This window comes from Aotus nancymaae, unplaced genomic scaffold (assembly GCF_030222135.1).
Source record: "Aotus nancymaae isolate 86718 unplaced genomic scaffold, 86718_ANA_hifiasm-v0.15.2.pri h1tg000064l_1, whole genome shotgun sequence".
NCBI classification, from domain to species: Eukaryota; Metazoa; Chordata; class Mammalia; order Primates; family Aotidae; genus Aotus; species Aotus nancymaae.
In genome coordinates this window covers 1,692,654-1,709,609 of record NW_026988479.1, presented here as the reverse complement: position 1 = coordinate 1,709,609, position 16,956 = coordinate 1,692,654, and the positions used below count along the sequence as shown (strand labels likewise).

At 38.1% G+C, this 16,956-nt stretch overlaps 1 long non-coding RNA gene across 1 annotated transcript; it reads left to right on the top strand.

The window, feature by feature from the left end:
• Window positions 1-2,210: 2,210 nt before the first annotated feature.
• On the top strand, window positions 2,211-14,514 carry LOC105716249 (uncharacterized). The gene is made up of 3 exons (XR_001107239.3): window positions 2,211-2,396; window positions 7,226-7,390; window positions 14,204-14,514. It is a non-coding gene; the product is annotated as an uncharacterized LOC105716249 (long non-coding RNA).
• The last annotated feature ends 2,442 nt before the right edge of the window (window positions 14,515-16,956 follow it).

Below are 16,956 nucleotides of genomic sequence, written 5' to 3'. Positions count from 1 at the left end.
ACAATGCATCTAAGATTTGTCTATGTGGCTGAATGTTGTTCCTTAGGATGTACCACAGTTTGTGTATTCATTCTTGTGTTGAAAGACTTCAGCTTATTTCCAGTTTTTCTATAAAGAGTTATATAAGTTTTTTGTGTCAACATAGGGTTTCATTTCTCTGGGTGCCTATCTAGGAGTGAGAATCCTAGATCATATGCGTTCACTTTATAAGAAACTACCAAACTATTTTCCGGTACTCCTGCACCATTTGACATTCCCACCAGCAATGCATGAGTTTTCAGTTGTCTGGACAACCTTGCTAACATTTGTTGTCACCTTTTTCAAATGTTGATTCAGTCTTGCATCCCTACAGTAAACTTCAGTTGCTCATGATGTATTATTCCTTTTATGTATAGTTGGATTAGATTTACTAATATTTTGTTGAGGACTTTAAAAATCTATATTCATGAGGTATATGTGTCTGTGGTTTTATTGTAATATCTTTGGGTTAAATATCAAGGTAATGCTGGCTCCACAATGAGTTGGAAAATGGTCCCTTTTCTTTTATTTTCTTGTAGAAGTTGTGTAGCGTTGTTATTCCTTCCTTGCACATGTGGTAGATTTTGCTAGTGAAACCGTTTGGATCTAAAGTTTTCTTTATCTGAAGGTTTTAAATAAAGAATGCAATTTGTTTATAGATACAAGATAATTGATATAATTTCTTCTTTAGTGAGCTTTTGTGGTTTGTATCTTTCAAAGAATTGGACCATTTCACCTAAGCTGTCAAATTTATGAGCTTAGAGTTATTCAGTGTTTCCTTAAAGCACTATCCATGTCTGTGGAGTCTCTGATGATATCCCCTAACACCCTTTATATTGGTGGTCTGCATTTCTGCTGCTGCTTTTTTTTTTTTTGATCAGTGTGGCTAGAGGTTTGTTTAGAAGCATGTACATCTGTGATAAAACTTGGAAGATGGGCCGGGCGTGGTGGCTCACGCCTGTAATCCCAGCACTTTGGGAGGCCGAGGCGGGTGGATCACGAGGTCAAGAGATTGAGACCATCTTGGTCAACAAGGTGAAACCCCGTCTCTACTGAAAAAAAAATACAAAAATTAGCTGGGCATGGTGGCATGTGCCTGTAATCCCAGCTACTCGGGAGGCTGAGGCAGGAGAATTGCCTGAACCCAGGAGGCGGAGGCTGCGCTGAGCCGAGATCGCGCCATTGCACTCCAGCCTGGGTAACAAGAGCAAAACTCCGTCTCGGGAAAAAAAAAAAAAACAAAAAACAAACAAACTTGGAAGATAAGCAACAATAAACACTAGAGTTCAGAGTGAAGGTCACCTCAATAGGTGGCAGGAGAGTGGAATAAAACCAGGAGATTCTAGGGCTTCAAAGATATTTATAATCTAGTTCTTAGAGTATGACAAACACATGGGTAAACAATTATTAATCTTTCATTCACTATAATATACATATTTATATGTATGGCATATGATGTATTCATCCTAAAAATAACATAATCTAATTTCTCAAGAAACTTGCAAATAACCTGGACTGTATAGTTTTGTGGGAATATTGGATTTAGATTGACGAGTAAAGAATCATGGCCCTAGGAGACATGATCATTAAGATGAAAGACCAATTTTCTACTTCCTTTATCTAACTCCAGGATGAGTATAAAATAAACATTCTTTTTGGTTTCTTGAAACCCATGCTGGACGTGAGAATTCATTCTCACACTTTAAACATTATCTCTCATTTATTAAGAATAATAGTCTACAATTATTCTTAAATTCAGAGAATATTTTGACCATGTGAAGAGACTGAAAAGTAGGATGTGCCTAGAAGTTTGTATATGGAGTGCCCCAGGCAGAGGGACTTCCCACGAGCTAAGCTGTTGCTTGCCTATCCTTGAGCCACATGCAACTTCTGTTTGAGTTCCAGCATTAGCTGGAGAGCCTAACATATTGCCAGCCCTTTCCCTGCCCAGAAATCTTGTGGCTGGCCCTGAGGCAGATCAGGTGTTTGTTCTATATCCTTGATGACAAAGAAACTCTGATCTTGTTCTGGGGAATGTCCCTTTTCCCCTTCAAGTGTATGATCATATTTTCAAACAATCGCTTTTACATTCAGCCTGGAAACTTTCTGCCCAATTCTCAAGTTCTACTGCCAGCAGCAGGGATACTGCAGAATGCTGATTTAGCTCATAGGATGCATTGAGCCACATTGCCATGGTAACCAGCAGACAGACCTGAGAGAAGCAAGGCTGCAGAGAGACTGTAGCCATCACCAAACAACAAATCAAAAGGAAGTGTCTCGGGAGAGATTTCTAATTATCACACATTTGTCCTTGCAGCCAAACCAGGATGCAACGGAAATCGTGCCTTTGGCACTAGCATCTTAGGTCACAAAATCAGGTAAACTCTCCTGGGCTCCTTTGGGAATTCCATAGAGTCTCCTGCTGCCTTAGGTGTATTGAAATAGATTCTTAGATTGACCTTTTCCTTGGAGTTATCACCAAGTCCTTGGTAGTGATAACTAAAATGCTGTACAGCTTAAAGTGTTTTATGAACAGCAAGACAATTTAAAAAGTCTCATGTCTGTGAGCTGGATATAATAGCTAATAGCATCTGAGATAATTCTGACATCTTAAAGAGATTGCCTCTGTTTATTCCTTATTTATTTTATTCTTTTTTTTGCATTCCCTTTAATATAAGCAAACTTATTTCAATAATCTTTAATATAAGTGGAGTACTAACTGGTATGTTTATATGCAAATATATGCAAATCATATTTTAGTAAGATAGGGCTCCTAGAATAACAACTGGTAACATCCATGTTTACTCATGAAGAAAGTGCTCAAGGTTACAAAGCTATCACTAAAGATTTACTAATAATTTGCTGGGGAAATAGTTGTAGAAATCTTTTTTTTCTGCTTTTAAATGTGCTGAGATCAAGGCTGTCTGATTCTTGAGACAGGGAGAATATGATAAATGAAGACACAACATCACATGAATAAAATTTGAATTGCCTGTGCTACGAGTGTGGCTTTGAACTTCTCCTTGCAGTCAGACCAAGCTGCAAAGTCATCTACATTAGTAGAGGTCTTTAACGTATCTGTTCTTCATTAATTCATATTTCTGAATGGCATATGCTGGAGGCTGGCCTGAATCACCTTTGTTTTATTAAAGGTGCATTTAAGGTCAACTACCACTGACTGCATTGTTAAATATTGATTTAGCCATTTGAATTAATGTAATTTTCAGTCCTTTTTCTACTTAATATACACCAGCACTCCCATGACTCAGTCAGACAGAAGATCAATACATGGGCACTCAGCTTGTATGGAAGCTGGGGTTGACTGCTTGCTTGTTTTCTTGTGAAAGCCAAAATGTTCAAGATAATGGGCTATTGGCTTATTTACTTACCTTCTGCAAAACTTCTGAATGCTTTCATCTTTTGCAGGATGTTTTTGATGTATTTAGTGATCAGTGTTTCTCAGAGTTCTGAGTGATAGGTTTCTCTTGTTGAGGAACAAATGCTATCAAGAAAGCAAAAACCCGAACCTTCAACATTAGAACAGCCAAGTCAGCGCTACATGGATTCACATTTCCGGACTTGAAACAAGTCTTAGGTTACTTCACTCAGCACAGTGGTTTTCAAACTGCTAGAGTAAGAACTAGAATCCTGGACTTCCAAAAATTCTCTTTTCATTGTCCTTATTGACCTGTAGTATATATTATTTATTTTTCTGCAAACTGAGGCAAGCAAAAGAATTTTGTGACCATATTCATTAAAAATATCATTGTATCAGGCCAAAGAGGAAGTTAGTATTAAAATGAAAGTTTATTTTGATAGACACTAAATGGAGACTCCATCCCTGTGAGCTGCCATGAGAATATTGCCTTCTTCCTAAACTTTCATCTTAGCTCTCTAATCTCTAGATAATACCAACTGGCTTCACTTACTCTGGTTTATTGAGATTAATTAATCTGTAGCTGGTGTATGTTCTTTTCCTGCCTACCCTCCAGTTAAGCCTAGAGGTCCCAGAGGGGCTGTGTTTACCACTATACAAAAAACCTGCCTAAGAATGCAGCAGTCATTTGAGGAAACAGTCAAGGATCAGATAGAGATCAAGCCCTGGCAATGTGAAGTGTCTGGATTTAGGCAGGCCTAAAGCTAGTGATAGCCCTGAAAATTTAGATTATATAAATGAGTAAATCCCCTTATTTGCTTAAACTTTTATTTTTAAACTATAACCAAACCAAGAGTCTCAACTTCCTGGTGAATATATAAGCTGAGTTGGGTATTTAAGAAATACTTAGATCTTGATGGTATAGTATCAAGTTTCAAAGTCATAGGGTAGTTTCACAAAAATTTCTTAAAGCATTGCTAAATGTGTTACAACAGGCTAGGTAATAGGTCTCCGGTGAACATCTATGTCCAAGATTCCTCCTTTCAGTTTGTATCTAGACAAACACAGATCAGCAGTACGACCACTGTAAATTGTCACTTTATGTTCAAAGCTATTACATAATGTCGATGCTTCCAGTGTTTAATAATATCTTCATGATGGTAGGGTATCTTCTTCATGTAAAAGCCAAAGTTAACACAATTGTTTTTTTTGGTCAAAACTTTCACTTTAGAAAAAGCTTTCTGTTCCAAAACCGAAATTGATTATTAAGAAAGGAAAGCACAGAGATTGAAATTATAGACTTTTAGCACTGGAAGAGTAACCTTAGGAATGGTCCAAGACTCTCAATTTACAGGTAACACTGAGGCCCTGAGGGTTTAGGTGACTTGGCTTCAGCGGTTCAGCTCCTTTAGCTGTGGAGCTGGTGCTAATACCCCCATCTCCAACTGGGGCACTTCCCTCTGCTCTGACATTCACAGCCTGATGGACTTGCTTGTCTCCTTTCTCTTATTTGGTAGCATGCTGGGAGTTACTTTCTATCACTGCGCTGCCTGGGGTCAAAAACTTCTAATGTTTAGATGATATAGGACAGTAGCACAATTTACTGACAGCTGTGGAAGTAATTTAGTTTATGTCCACATTTTCTAAGTGCAAGCCAGGGTGTTGTAGCTCTAGTCCCTGTAGAGCTTACCAATGTAATTAGAAAATAGAAGTTTAAACCAGGCAAAAAGAATTAAATTAACTGGAACAAACACAATACACAGAATCAAATCTTTTGTCTCAGCACCTGGTTACAAAATGAGGCCCAGGGATCAATGACGAGAACCACACAGCTTTTCAGTAACATCTCTACCTGCAAAAGATGGTAGTGGGTGCAGATTTTATAATTTCATTTCTTTGGGCGGTTTTTATTTACATCACATAAACCTCCTCACAAACACTCTGCAGTTATGTGCAATTAAATGAACTTGTTGACGTAAAGGAGACTTGATATATAAACATATTAAATATTAGTGATTTTTGTCTCTTTATGTATTGGATGTAGTGTTCATGGGGCAAAAGTCTATAAGAACTATAACATCAAAATTATAAAATGTCTGGATGTGAAGTTCATAAAGCTGAAACTGTGTTTTTCTTAAATAAAGGCAGATGCTTTGTGTAGATGGATATCTCTTTTTCTGTGTTCTAGGCATTTGCTTTCATTTTTGAAACCCTTTTAAGTGCTACATGAGGCACCTGGCCCTGGAGTGAAAAGAGATTAAAAACACCTTGGGAAAACTTAATTCGCTCTAAATCACTTTTTTCTCCCTTAAAAAAAAAGGAGTTGTTCTTGAATGAAATATGGAACCTTATCTACCTTGCGAATAATCTGCTCTCTTCTCTTGCCCCAGAGTTCCAGGGCTTGCTGACAGATAGGTGGCAATTAAAAATTCTCATCGTGCCCGTGTGCCTTGTGCCCTCTCCTTTGTCATTCTGCAGTTGGGTATCAAAGCTGTAGCATCTATGCTCTTTGAAGACTAAGCAGGTTGGACATGCAATTTAGATGAAAAACAATTACTCTGTGTTAGCTTGCTTTTGGCAAGAGTGTATTAAGGCTCATCTCACTGATGGGAAACAAAAGCTGCACTTCATCTTCATGAATTTCAAATGAGGGAGAGAGAGAGAAGGAAACAGTGAGTTTTCTGGCAGGAGCTTTTCTGCATAACCTTTCTCTGATGGGGGGTTCCTTTCTTGATAGAATACCCTCAGTATTGGCTTAGATAATAATGTGTTTCTCTCCCATGCACAGATGGTGCAAATGATCATGTGGTTCTACTGGTGGGGAGCCTTTGAAACACAAAAAGAGAACTAAGCAGCTGAAGTACATGCTGTGGCATTTTTTTTGAACTTATGAAGGGAAGAGAATTAATAGCCATATTGTACTGGTATCTTTTGTTATAAATGTGTTTGGTTTTGAGAAAACAAGCAAACAAAAGGCCTATTTGCATATTTGTGAATCATCTATGCTTTAAGTGAAATTGAACCTTAAGAAACAGCACTTTATCTCCATGAGGTCAGTCTGAAAAATCTGTTGAGATAGTCACATTAGATCACCAACTTGTGAATAACATGTCACACATTTTTTTGCGATGTCAGAATGAGTTCTTGGCCTTGACTGTTGAAGACAGAGCATCCTGAGTCAGGTGGGACAGTTGCTGAGGGAGGACACCAAACCACTTCTTAGGAGGCACGTACTGCCAACAATATTTCCAGCTAAAATACACAAACGAAACATCAAAGGCAGTACTGAAAGGGAATAAAGGTCACCCCAGGCTAGCAGGTATTGCATGTGTCTGCAGGAATTGCATATGGTAAGGGAAATAAGGACAAATGATGGATATGAGACCTGTGCGGTCACTTGGGGCCCTGTCCTTAGAAGGCCTCATGCTTGGTTTAAGATATGGTTGGCCTCTGTGTTCCCACCCAAATTTCATCTTGAATTGTAATCCCCATAATCCCCCCATGTTGAGGAAGGGGGCATGGTGAGAGGTGACTGGACCATGGGGGCAGTTGCCTCATGCTGTTCTCATGATAGTGAGAGAGTTCACACTAGATCTGATGGTTTTATAAGTGTTAGATGGTTCCTCCTCCACATGCTCTCTCTCTCACCTGCCACCATGTAAGATGTGCCTGCTTCCCTTTCCCACGTTATTGTAAATTTCCTGAGGCCTCCTCAGCCATGCGGAACTGAGTCAGTTAAACCTCTTTTCTTTATAAAGTACCCAGTCTTGGGTATTTCTTTATAGCAGTGTGAAAATGAACTAATATACTTGACTTGATGCTCTATTCTAGCTGTCTTGAAATTCTTACTAACTTTTGAACATGGAACCCTACATCTTCATTTTGTATTGGTCCCCACATATTTTATAGTTGATCTGAAAGAGGAGAGAGAGATGATGATGGGGGATGAAGGGTATGGGATGCATGCTATGGCTGCCTGATGTCAAAGTTCTCCAGGTATGACATTAGAGTACAACTTCCTGTTATAACCAGTGGAGCCAATTGCTCCTTGAAGGCAGGCAGAGTGAATGGTCATCTTCTGGAGACAGTTTTGAATGAAAGGTAGCTTCTCTGCTGTGAGCTATGTATTCACCTCAGCATGTCATATTCTTAGAGCCAAAACCTGTACCATACCTGAGGTTAATACTACGTGACTCACTTCAAATATGAGATATGTTTTATTGACTCATGGCTAACATGTAGAAAATTTATAATCTTTTTTTCCTAGAAAGCAAGGCCTAGATTTCAGTTTAGGCTATGAACAGATTTATATTTCTGTATGATATTTGTGGTTTTAAGTTAAATTGCAATTTTTCCTTATAGACTATGATAAAATTCGAATCCCCAAGCTAGTTAATGTTGGAGGTCTGGAAAAATTCTACTGAATTCTTCAACTTTATGTATATCCTATAATTAAAAAGTAGCTCTAGACTTGATGAGATATATCTTAAGACATTTATGAGAAACAATAGAGCATAGAGAAAAGGTTTTTATTGAGAGAAAATTGGGTCCAAGTTCTGGCTCTGCCACTTAAGAGCTCCATGCTGTTAGAGAAGTCATTTCATTGCATTAAGATAGTTTCCTCAACAGTAAAATCAGGATAAGAATATTACTTTTCATGGGTTATGTCAGTACTAAAATAAATAGAAAATATAAAGTGATTAGAATAGTTCATGGCATGTGGCGCAGGTGTTTTTAGAACTATATGAATTTAAACTGGGCATGGTGGTGTGCACATATAAATCCAGCTCCTTGGGAGGCTGAGGAGGGAGGATCACCTGAGCCCAGTCATTCAAGGATGCGGTGAGCTATGATTGTGCCATTCTCCTTAGGTCCAGCCTGGGTGACAGAGTGAGACCCTGTCTCTAAAATACAACAAATGGCTGGACACAGTGGGTCACACCTGTAATCCTAGCCCTTTGGGAGGCCGAGGCCAAGTCTGGCCAAGATGGTGAAACCCCGTCTCTACTAAAAATACAAAAATTCACCAGATGAAGTGGCAGGTGCCTGTAAATCCCAGCTACTCGGTAGGCTGAGGCAGGAGAACTGCTTGAACCCAGGTGGCAGAGCTTGCAGTGAGCTGAGATCGTGCTACTGCACTCCAGCATGGGTGATAGAGATTCTGTCTCACAAAAATATATATGTATTTAGTTATTTGTAGTTACCTGGCTATTATTCACTCTTCTTAATCTTAACCCTGTTGTATGGACTAACCTCACTATTCAAAGCCCATGTTCAAATGAGATTTCATCCTAAATGCATTTAGAAAAGAAAGGAAAACAATCAGGAAAGTACAAACTTAGTTTTTAAGGATATTTATTTATATAATGTTTATAAGTTTCTATATAAACTATGACTTTTTATGCAATGGGCTTAGAATTAGATCTATATAGGGTGTACATAAAATTTTTCCTACTCTGAATCTGAATGTTTCCTTTTGTCTTTTATAGCCTCCCAAATGTCTACATAGATAGTATTAACCCTCAATACAAAGTACAAGAATGTTATTTTATAGTTGATACGAAGGAGGAGAGAGATATTATGATGGGGGTGAAGGGTGTGGGAGTGCATGCTATGGCTGTCTGATGTCAAAGTTCTCCAAGTACGACATTAGAGTACAACTTTCCTACTATAACCAGTGGAGCCAATTAACCCTCAATACAAATTTACAGGAATGTTATTTTAGAAGGTAACAAAGAGTGACCAAGCTGATCTAAACCCCACATCAGCAGAATAATTTCGATTTATCTAGCATTTAGTTCATTCCTAAATGGTAAGCATATCAGTTGTAAGTGCATTGCCATGTGACCTTGGAGAAGGCCCTACATGGTTAACATCATTGCTGTGAAATTGATACCTCTGATTTCCATCCTGTGAGAGAGGCCCTCTGTGTTGGGGGTCAGAATGGGGTTATAAACATACAGGATATTTATAAATTCCTGATGAAACTTTAAAACATAAATACAATATATGAAAGAAACTGTAAACATCTCTTGCAAACCTATTTTGTAGAGTTTTTAACACTATGCAATTCAAAAATCTAGACCAGCACAACTACCATCTTTGGTGATGCATTGTTCATTCTGATTTTCCAAGCCATTGAGAACATTCTGCACTTGGTGCTGAGTGATTTCATGAACTGCCATCTGTGAACACAATCCTAAATTTATTCAGTGTGTGGTTTTGATGAGGAGGCAGGTTTATATAGGTCCTGGTTTTTTTTGTTTTTGTTTTTTTTAAAGTCTGAGTGGGTTTTCAGAATGCAGCCAAGTAATTCATCCCGGCCTACTCATGTTTTCTTGAAAAGACATCATGGATGAACCATTAACCCTTTGAAATAAAATCACCCAGGAAGAAAGCATGGTTAAAAAAAAAAGAAATTATTATAATTTAGGGGAAAATTTAATAACATCTCAAAGTAATAGCACATAAACCATGTATATATTTTACAAAAAGGATCAGTTACCTTCCTGAGAGGAGACACTGAGTAAAGTCAACATTAACATTAAAAACTTTCTATTAAAATTTAACATTGTGTACTTCTATAAAATCACCTTATATATACATCCATATACCCTCATCTCTAAACTTACACATTTCACACTACTGCATAGATGTATTTAAATGTATTTTCTGCCTTCCAAGGGACACACATTTTTAAATGAATAAATCACTTAAGTGAGTCAAAGGATTGGTGTGCTGTGTTAACAGAGGGAAACTTCTATCACTTTTAGAAAAATATCTAAGTTCTCTTTCATAGAGTCCTCCTTTTCCTGGAAATTTCTGGTTAAACTAAGAACAGAATCTAAAGTCAATGAAATTTTTACTAGAATGGTTCTAATTTTAATATGGTATTTGGTTGTAGTGGTAAAAGGGAGCAGTTTAGGAAAATACTGTTTTCTTTTCCATATTCTTTGAAGTTACGTATTTCTTTAACTTTTTTACACCAGGAATTTTTGATTAGCTGTAGTATACTTTCATCACACCATTTTATGGCTTTTAAAAATGAAGTTATAATAAGCAATACTGAATGATTTGCATTAGGGGGCCACTGCGGATGGACCCTTGTGGGGGAATATGATTCAGAAAAACAAAAACAGGTGAGCATCACACTCAAAAAAATGTAGGTTTGGTGTCTGCTGACTTTCTTCAGCATCATGTAGCTCTAGGGCAAGTTTATAAAATTCTTTGTCAGACTTCATGACTAAAACACCAAAAACAATGGCAACAAAAGCCAAAATTGACAAATGGAATCTAATTAAATTAAAGAGCTTCTCCACAGCAAAATAAACTATCATCAAAGAGAATGGGCAACCTACAGAATGGGAGAAAATTTTTACAATCTGTCCATCTGACAAAGAATGAAATCCAGAATCTACAAAGAACTTAAGTTTAGAAGAAACAAACAACCTGATTGAAAAGTGGGCAAAGGATATGAACAGACATTTCTCAAAAAAAACATTTATGTGGCCAACAAACATATGAAAAGCTCATCATCACTGGTCATTAGAGAAATGCAAATCAAAACTACAATAAGATCTCACACCAGTCAGAATGGGGACCATTAAAAAGTCAGGAAATAACAGATGCTGGAGAGGATGTGGAGAAATAGAAACACTTTTACACTGTTGGTGGGAGTATAAATTAGGTTGACCATTGTGGAAAATGATATGGCAATTCCTCAAGGACCTAGAACCAGAAATACCATTTAATTTGGCAATCTCATTACTGGATATATACCCTAAAAGATTATAAGTCATTCTGCTATAAAGACACATGCACACATATGTTTATTGCAGCACTATCAACAACAGCAAAGACTTGGAACCAACCCAAACACCCATCAATGATAGACTGGTTAAAGAAAATGTGGTACATATACACCATGGAATATTATGCGGCCATAAAAAATGAGTTCATGTCCTTTACAGGGATGTGGATGAAGCTGGAAACCATCATTCTCAGCAAAGTCACACAGGAACAGAAAACCAAACACCACATGTTCTCACACATAAGTGGGAGTTGAACAATGAGAACACATGGACACAGGGAGGGGAACATTGCATAATGGGGCCTGTTGGGGGCTGGGGGGTAGGGGAGGGACAGCATTGGGAGAAATACCTAATGTAGAATGATGGCTTCATGGGTGCAGCAAACCACCATGGCACATGCATACCTATGTAACCTGCACATTCTGTACATGGATCCCAAAACTTAAGGTATAATTAAAAAAATAAAAATTCTTTGTCTTAGTTTCTTAATCTGAAAAGGTGGTGGTTTAGATTGGAAGTAATGTGCAAAGCACCCAGTACACTGGATAGAGTAACTTAGTTGATGGCTAACAACACTAATTGCAAGTGTGTGCTGAACCGTCCAGACTTCCTCTTCTGCACAGTTTGCATAAAGCCTGAGTCCCAAAAAACTTATGAAATGCCCTTCAACTTCTTTCTGCAGAGTGGGCTTTGAAAATCTAGAGTAACATAAATCCTTATGCCACAGAAGAGAGTTGTGCTTAACAATAACCTTTTGACCTTTCTTTGATTTTGCTTATAACAGAAAATAATAAAACATTTTTTCTTTAGGTGTTGGAATATAGCATCATGCTAAAATGAAGTAGTTATCTTTACCAATAAACATGAATATTGTCTTTTTTTAGAAGACTGTTTTCTACTTATATTCCTTACATTATAAATACGTAAAATCTAGTCATTTATTGCTTGAAATCAATAGCTTAAATGATTGAGTAGAACTTCCATTGCTGCAGTTCTCAAATGCTGTGTTTTCTTTTTGATAGTGAATTCAGAGAATTTCCCTGTACTTAAAAATTAAAACACGTGTCATTTTTCTTTCTTAAAAGCAGTTCAGAGGTCTATTTTTATTTTAGAGTATTCTGAATTTCTACTTAAAAACTATGAATTTTAATAATCAGCGATCAGATCTTTCTATGCATCAGGCTGTTGGCTGTAATTAAACAAAATGCCTGGAGTTTTCCAGTTGGATGGATATGACAATGAATCAATGATCAAAAATTGTTGTCGAATGAAACAATACCAATAGGGGACATCTGCGTTTGCTCAGAACTCATATGGTTCTGGCATGTATCTACTTTTCTATAAATCTTGAGCTTCAAAGAGGCTGAAAATTCTTTTTGTAATGATTTTTCCTGGTTAATTTTGTTTAATAAAACTAATGTACAGTTTTTGAGAATGAACACAGAAAAGGGCATTGGGAACATGTGGCTTTTGTCTAATTTCCAGGACAAAAGGCTAAATACCTTTGAAAACAAAATCAATTCAGAAAATGATATGCAATATATGCTAGACTGATTTGGAGTCTGCATTCATCTTGAGCATGAAATCTTAGAACCTTTCAGAGTATTCACTGGAAATCCAGAAATCCTTTCTGGTTCTGACACATTTCTTCTTCTTTCAATAAAAGCCAGACCTGGGCTGGTGCCAGCATTAAGCCCCGGGGCAGCTGGAATGAAGCTGACACCCGGTGAAATTCCACGATCTCATACCAGCTACACAGGGAGCTTAAATACTTCACCCCCAACATTTTGACACAATGCAATTATTTTATTTTTGACAGACGGCATTTGTTTGTTTGAAAAGGTTATTGCTAAAAGTACCATCTTCAAATAAATTACTTAGATTTGTGTTTTAGATGTATTTCACAGCCATACTTTTATAAATAGGTCAAAAAATAGCTAGATACTGATTTATGTTTGACAGCTCATTTTAGTGGTATTCAGAATTTCTGTAAGGATACTTTGGCTTGTTCCCTTGAGACTTCACAGCTCATGAAAACTCCAAACAGCATTAAAGGCAAAAAAAATAAAAACTTAATATGATATGTTCAAACCTCAATGGATTATCTTGCTCCAGATTTTCCAAGCTAGCTTCAGTTTGGAACCATTTCCTTCAATTCTTTGTTTGAACAAGTATTGCAGTTGGCCAAATATATTCTAATGAATAATGAAAGGCTTGCTCAGTGTTAATTTAGACAAGAAAATGGGCCAGGTGTAGTGGCTCATGCCTGTAATCTTAGCACTGTGGGAGGCCAAAGTGGGAGGACCCCTTGAACCCAGGGGTTTGAGACCAATCTGGGCAATATAGGAAAACTCTGTCTCTAAAATAATAATAAGCCAGGTATGGTGACATGCCTGTAATCTCAGCTACTTGGGAAGCTGAGATGAGAGGATTGCTTGAGCCAGGGAGGTCAAGGCTGTAGTGAGCTGTGCTTGTACCATTGCACTCCAGCCTGAGTGATCGAGCAAGACTGTCTCAAAAAAAAAAAGCTTCTGAAACCTGACTACTTGTCTTCCAAATGGGTTCTGCAAGGAGTGTTACATATGTCCAAACTTTTCTTTTTTCAGTTTCCTCATCTGTACAATTTGGACACTATTAGTACCTACCTCATGGTGAGCTATGAGGATTAAACAAGTTAGTACACATAAAGAATTTAGAAATGCTTGGCTTATAGAAGATCTGCAATTATGTAGGTAAATATATATGTATATGTATATGTGTATATATGCCTATATGTATTATACAAACAGTATGTAGTATAAATAGTAACTGATAATATTCTTTTTTATCTTATTCCTCTTTTCATTATTGATTATATGAAAGTTGTACTACCAAACATGTGTTGAGTAGGTTATGAAATACTGAACTAGACTCTATCAAAGATATAAAGAAAATATATGTAGCTGTTCTGAAAAAAATTATCCTAATTTTTCTCATTTGATCTTCAAATATTTTCAAGGTCCAGAGAGGATTTAAGTTGCTGGAATAATCCACCCAGTCTTCCAGATATAATTACATAATTGATGGTATATGGATATCAGTGTGATCACAAAACACAAAAAGGACCTAAGGCAACAGCTTTTTTCTTTCTGCATATGGAGAAAGTGTTTTTGTTCTACTTGGTAGCAGGCCTCTCCAGTGTTTCTTGGGGACATCAATAAATGATTATTTTCCAGCATTCCATCACATGCCAAGTGTTTTACTCCCATTTCCCTGAGGTTCTCGTCTGTCAGCACTTGTCTTGAAGCTCAATACAGACATGGTATAGGTGAAGTACACGGTGAAGATTGGTACAGGCAAGTCTGGAGCCCTTTCCTCCTGAAGATGAAAAATCTGGACTTCCCCCCACCCCCTGCAAATCTTAAAATGGACTCTTGTTTGAGAATGTGTGTTTTGCTTTACTTTCCTCTGTAAGTGCTCAGCACAGAGCAGTATCTACTTTTCCTGTTTTCCATTTTCCATTTTGAAGATCCATTGCATCAAGTCCTTTTCTTGAATACTGCAGTGGGCCTGCTCACCTAATAATTATCTCATCTCTAATTTCCATCATTATCTTGACTTGAAATTGCATCACACATACACACACCTAAATGTGTGAGAAGGACAGAGACAATTCCCCCTGTAGGAAGAAATGACTCATATCGTTTGAGAGCCAAGTCTCAAGGGCATCATCAATGTTATCTCCTCATGTTCAGTGGCATTTTCTGGCATGTCTGTTAGATTTAGTTATGGTATCCCCAACTGTAGCAGTGCCATTGCTCTGCTCTTCAGAAATGCTGAAACAGGCACAGCCTGGAGGTGCTAGGAAAGTCCACTGCTCAGTGAGTCGAAAGGTCCAATAATACAGAAACTTTTCCCTCTAGTTGCATTCCTTTTTCATTCTCTGTGGCTGCCAGAGTCAGCTGGTGGTTGGTTATATGTTTGTTTTTATTTACTATTGTCAAATGTCTGATAAATTTACAATTTCCTCTTCTTGGAGTTTCAGCAATGAGAAGGTGTTTCCTTTTTCTTGAAGAGGTTTGAAAGGGTAACTCTTTGAACTCCATTTCTAGAAAATATAATGCTATGAAATAAAGATAATATGAAAATAATGACAGCTACCGTTGTTGAGGGTCTGCTCTGCACCGGACACCATTACAAGTGTTTAATGTATCGTACATACATTGTTTTTTTTTTTTTTAGCTACACAAGAGCACAGTAGTCCTGGAATGTGGGTACTTCCACTTTACCATAGGTAAGCTAAGCTTAGAGAAAAGAAAGTTCTTGCTTAAGATTACATAGTACGAAAGAGAGGAAAGCTTCCTTGTGACGCATTCTCTTTTCTCTGCAGAAGAGCTTAGCTTCTGTGATGCTCCAACTTCCAATACTATGTTGTCTAGGAGTGTATCTTGAGAGTCTGGTGCATTTTGTTTTCTGGAGGAATTGCCTACTGGTGGGGATTCAAAACAAAGTGTCGACACAGTGAGAAATAATGTGAGACCTTCTGCTTCTCGGCTGCTTTGGGTCTTCTGTAGTGTTGCTGTCCTTAGGGGAGGATGTGTGGCGGATTGCCAGGCAAACAGGGCTTTTTGCCTTCTCCACAGTCTACTCATCACAGGGCCTGGCTGACATTCATTCATTCATTTACTTATTTTACCTTTGGGTATATGTGTATATATGTATATTATGTATATATACATATGTAATATACATATATATAATATTTATAATTTTAGTCATTTGTGTAAGGTTTAAATGAAGCAAGCGAGGTTCAGATGAGGCAACTGAAGCCAGTTATTGGAATGAAGAAATTTAACCGGCTCCTGGGTGAGGTTCTGTGGACCGACAGGAGGGGCCGGAGAAGTCACACTCAACTCTTCTTGGGTGTGGGGTTTTATATGGAGTGGAGGCGTTCTGATTGGTTGTGGGGAAGCAGGACGTGGGTGGGGGCAAGCTGCCATTGGCAGGTAGGTGGGATTTCCGGTGAGTGGGCCGCCCAGGGGGAGTGGAACCTGGACAGGGCAAAATGCTATTGGGCAGGTTTTGGCGGGGCTTCTTTTAAATTTTGGTGGGGTTCTTCAACGGTCGGCTAGGTGCTGAGTTCAGAGGCTAGTGTCCAGTGCAGATTTGCGTGCTGAGTGCAGAAGTGGACGTGGAGTGGCGATGTGGTTTCTAGGTGGGGAGGGGGGTGGGCGTGTCCGAGCTCCCGGCACAGCGACCGACTGTGATTCCTCCAGAAAACAAAATGCACCAGACTCTCAAGATAGTAAATATTTGTAAATATACTTTCAGTGGCAATAAATGCATTTACAATGTTGCATAACCATGACTACTGTCAATACCCAAAACTTTTTCAATATTCCCAACCAAACCTACATGCTTGTTAAACAGCTTTTCCTTTCCCCTACTCTCCAGCCCCTGGTAACCTCTAGTTTATTTTCTTCCTCTAAACTTGCCTCTTTCTGGTATCTTGTAGAAATGGAATAACACGATATTTGCCCTTTGGTATCTGGCTTATTCACTAAGCATAATTTAAAAAAAAAATTTATGTGCAGAACGTGCAAGTTTGTAACACAGGTATACACGTGCTGTGATGGTTTGCTGTACCCATCAACCCATCATCTACGTTAGATATTTCTCCTAATGCTATCCCTTCCATAGCCCCCCACTCTTCCACAGGCCCGGCTGTGTGATGTTCCCCTCCCTGTGTCCATGTCTTCTCATTGTTCAACT